This window comes from Penaeus vannamei, chromosome 12, assembly GCF_042767895.1.
Source record: "Penaeus vannamei isolate JL-2024 chromosome 12, ASM4276789v1, whole genome shotgun sequence".
Classification (NCBI taxonomy): Eukaryota; Metazoa; Arthropoda; class Malacostraca; order Decapoda; family Penaeidae; genus Penaeus; species Penaeus vannamei.
The window spans coordinates 37769343-37774342 of NC_091560.1; the positions used below are offsets into that span (position 1 = coordinate 37769343).

A 5000-nucleotide genomic window follows, 5' to 3' on the forward strand; every position below is an offset into this window, starting at 1 on the left:
TCTATTTTTTTTTTTTTTTTGCCCAGTTATCAAGACACATGGACTGATGCAGTGTGAGAGGTAAATGAGCCTTGTGTATAATCCTGTTCTCTTATCTCGTTATCAGAGATTACAGAGGCTGGTGAATGTCCTGTCTCCTGATAAAGTGTATTTACTTGCTTACAAATTTTATTAATTAGCAAATTATCCAAGGCATTATGTAATACGTTATACTGATATTTATTAACAATCTTTGTTTAACGTCTATCAATTTTTACAGTCATGCTCCCCCAGCACAACTTTTGAACCCGAGTGCCAGCATATCCCACATGGTACCAACATATCCATCATACTCTCAACATAACTACACAGACTGACTGCCATTCACTTATCTCGATCCATCATTGGTATCAAGGAAAGTGTGCATTGCCGAAGTCACCCTTTGCTTTTAGCCAAGTGGATCTCAGAAAGCTGTCAGATGGATACTCGGTCCATCTTTACCAAGGCCATGACTTTCGAGGTCGTCCTTTACCCAAGCTTCTTCCACCCAGGGTTCCCTTTGGAAGAGGCAGTCTAAGAAGTGAACTTAGACTGATATTGAACTGAACTCCTGGGGGAGTCCTGTTCAATATCTGTAGAGCCCAAGTCTAAGACTGCGAGGAACAGGTTCAATGCAAAAAAACTGTTACAAAAAGCATCAAGGTGTGACGGCAAAGTGAGTGACAGAACTGTGACTGGGACCATGATGGTATCCTAGAGCTAGAGGCTACATCCATTGTGTGACAGCATCACAAAAATTGACACACTGGAAAACCCCACTATTCTAGAAAATCTTCCAAAGACTGCGAGCAAATGTGACCATTCTCCTTGGCAACATCCTCTACATTTGCAAAGTCAAAGCACTGATACCAGGTGTCTAGCATTATTACATCTGTATACTACACTGAAGTAACCAGTACTTGGAAATTTTGGAGAGGAGAGCTATTTTGATATCGTCATCATGTTTACAAAAGTCTGTAGCAGAGTATACAAGGTTAAAGACTTTTCGACATAGATATGGTTTAGAAGAATTTGACGATGACTAAGGTATATAAAAAGAACGGCATCCAGGGACCATGGGGTGCAAGATGCTTTTAAAGTGTAGGGGCACTCCGTCAGGACTGCTTGTAACAAAAGGTTATAGGTTACTTCTCTGTCACTCTTCTCCCAATACAACATGAGCCAAAACGAAATCTCTAAAAAAAATTCCAAATATGGCCTTGAAGTATCAGTAGATATACAACCAGGATTTATGGGAGTGGAAAGGGTCCACCTATGATGTGACGCTTCTCTTTTATACCTCATCTGACTGAACTAAATTATTTACCCTTTGGTTTTACCAATGACTTTTCATGGTGAACTGTTCAACAATGAATATTAAGGCGACTGTCTGGTATTTTTTTCTATTCGATTTCGTTTGCCGATTTTGATGAAATGTATACCCTCTAATTAGACCTTAGCGAGATCCCTGAGCTCGATTTTTATCGAAATCGCCCGAATTGATTTTAAGTTTATAGTTAAAAGAGAGAGAGAGAGAGAGAGAGAGAGAGAGAGAGAGAGAGAGAGAGAGAGAGAGAGAGAGAGAGAGAGAGAGAGAGAGAGAGAGAGAGAGAGAGAGAGAGAAACGCTAAACCATCAATTTCAACACTTATTAAGGGAGTTGTGGGGTTGTACAGGAATAGGTTTACCTGTGAGGTCACCTAGGGTAGATATTGCATGGGCTTGAGATTCAGATGTAACTGTGACCAAGGTCTGTATAAGTACTTATATAGACCTTGTGAATGGCCAGGACGGCTGCGTAACGAGACTTTGCCTACTTGTTTTTGAAAGCATTGTTGGGAAAGTCAGAGTACGGGGCTGTAGGGGGAATCCCAAAAATATCTGGCCCATTTGACCGGGCTAGAATATTTAAAAGGGTTGTAGAGGTGGGAAATGTAAAAGGACGAGGATGAGAGGCAGAGAGGGTGGTGTGGAATGTAGTGTTGTGACGGGGAGGGCAATAAGTTGAAGAGTTGTAACAACGGAGGGGGAAGTATGATATGGAGGCAGTTGTGCTGGAGATGGGGCAAGGATATTGGGGTTGAGGGAGGGGTGTTTTTTGGAGGTCGAGTTACCTGGGTAGAGGATTCAGGATGGGTTAAGTTGACAGTAGGTGTCAACGAGGGGGGTCTATTAGCGGTGGTCGGAGCCGTGGTCAAAGGAGAGTCAGGGGTTGGTAAACCATAGGAGTTAGATTTAAGGAGGTTATTTGATAAAGGGGCAAGCCTCAGTGCTCTAATAGGGGTACAGAATTACTGGCCATGGGAAGCCCGAAATAACTGGGGAAGATAAACGGTCCACCCTTCAAGGTCCCCCATGAGGGGTAAGGGATAGACAATCACCAAGGGCTCTCTGAGGCCGTTCATGACTGGCACAAATTCAGCCTTTCATCCTTTCAACACGGCTCACACTTAAGGCATTGGGCAGAGGAAGAGGTTGGGGAAATTAAGGAAAAGGAAAGAAGGAAAAGGCCATGCAAAATTAGTTGAGCCAGGGGCTGAGGTCCAAGGCAGGGGTGATCCCATACATTGGGCCTCAGTCTCCGTCTCCTAAGCCCCCCACGACAACAACGAGCAAGGAATTAAGCGTAGAGTATATTCATCCTCTTTGCTTAAACATTTTTGTAGTTAATATTTTGCTCCATTTTCAGCACTGAGTATGTCTATAAATCATATTTTATTAAATTAGGATATTAATACCCACAAAAACACTTTCAAAATTATATTTTCAACATCTATATACACAACTATTACCTTATTGAAATATATCTATGTGCAGTTGATAAAAATGATATTACCCCCCTGAAAAAAAGACTAAGATATTCTTTGAAATCATTGATGGAAGAACAAAAGAAATTGCTATGGAAGAACATCTAAGAATGTATGCTTTCAGCCGTATTAAAACAGCCAGCTGAAGACCAGGTAACCATTAAAGTACAAAGACAAGAGAGGCACTGTTACACCAACACTGCCACTTGCAATCATGTGGCAATACACTTCTCTTTTCTCTCCCTTTTTTTTTTTTTTTTTACTTCTGTACAGGTAAAACTTGTTGTTTGTTTACTCAAAAGTAGAAGAATATAATCACATGTCTGGACATTATTATTTGAAGACCATTCAAGCTTTGGAATCTTATGGAATTACAGATATGATGAAAAGAGTTAAGAATTTCAGTGTATAAAGGTATTGGCAATTATGGTAAACATATAACAACTTGCAAGCACACACTCACTCTTCTCCTTCTTCATAAAATGCACAGGGTTTATTTAACAGAATCACAATATATTTTAGGAGATCCAAAGAGGAATACAATTGGCATTGAAACGTCTGAGAACAATATATAACAGCATTTGGGAATGTTTTGCTATGGTATTAGGAACTCCATTTTTTTCACTTTCAAGACATGATATGGTTGACTGTGTTTATGTAAAAAATTTCCCCCTTCCCCCCTAATATAGCCTATTATGCTCTTTACGGAAAAAACTGAATTAGTAGATTTTCACACCTATAGTTATTCTTGACTGATTATGCCTCTATAGATTGCTTCACTAACTGAAACTAAATCACTTATATGTTTATATTTATGAAATACTGTGTACTTTGAATACTAAAATACCCACTTTCATAGGTTGAAAAATATACTCCCATTTCATCATTATGGTAATCTGAATAAAGGCATTTTTTCATAATGCTAACCAGTGTAAGACAAATCATGGTATTAAATATGCATCATATTATCAAGTAAGGACGTGTAAGATGTCCTACAACTATTGTCAAACAGGCAATGCCACTCCATAAACAAATTTGGCAGTACTTAACATTATCATAATAAATTCAAAGGTATTTCCATCAACTTTCACATGCAATTACATCAATTTTTTTCATTAATTACAAGTCATTTCTTTGGTCTTCAATTGGTAGTATGAGTAACTGCTTCTCACTTCTTCAGTTATGACACTTTGGAACAATTTAGGAATACAAGCCTTGAGGAACAAAGGACAGGATACTATAAGCAAGAAAGGCATGTGCAATGATGGATAATACTACAGAACACAAGCTATAATTTGACTATCGAATAAGTCTTTCTCCCGAGTAACATACCAAATGATGACTTTATGAGCTTTAAAAAAAAGAAAAAGGGTCAATACAAACTGTTAATCCTCTTTCATACCCTTTTCCTGAATTTTGGCTCAATACAGTTACCATATTTGATGTCACATAAGGTGAATGTGGCCAAGAGGAATATTTCTGAATGTTCCCTGGAAAAATGGGGTAGCGAGGTTCATATTTCAGTGAAGAATATTGGGGAATTCAAGTACAAGTCATTGCAGTAATAATGATATTAATGATATCTTAATACCTTATTACTGTATTATGCACTTGGGTAATGTAGTAGTGTCCATCTATTTTTTTGCCATTAATAAAAAGGTTTTATATGCCATCAAATACAAAATGACACCAGGCACGATCCCCAATTAAAGATTTAGAAAAAGAATCTGCAAAATTTTACCCATATCAGAAAAGCATATGGCTTTGTGCTTTGATCTAAAACATGTTAAATATCATAATCTTTAAAAAATAGGTAACATTGTCAATTCACTTTAAAAGCCTCCAGAGCAGAAGCAACTTATTAAACAATTCAGATAAATACAAAACGTGTGCATGTGATTGCATTGTATTTGAGCTTAAACATCTTATACACCAACAAATATAATGAAGCCTGCAACCTTTTATAATATATAACAAATTATGAACAAGCATATCAAAATCAATATGCATATTAAAAATAGTAACATCTTCATAGACCCATAGACAAAAATATATAGAAACTTTGTGCAAGAGTGCAGTACTAAAATACAAGACTACCTTTTTTTAATCCACTTTCTGCAAAACTAACAACTACAACAAGTGCATCACAATCCTGAGGGAAACGACCACACTAAC

The 5000-nt window shown here is 37.8% G+C and overlaps 1 protein-coding gene across 1 annotated transcript in view; it reads right to left on the reverse strand.

Moving 5' to 3' along the window:
- Window positions 1-2763: 2763 nt before the first annotated feature.
- sea (mitochondrial citrate transporter scheggia) overlaps window positions 2764-5000 on the reverse strand; it is a 35858-nt gene continuing 33621 nt past the window's right edge. Inside the window, exon 6 of the mRNA XM_027380782.2 lies at window positions 2764-5000. This exon is cut by the window's right edge and continues 2170 nt beyond it. The gene's annotated coding sequence lies outside the window, so the exon portion shown is untranslated.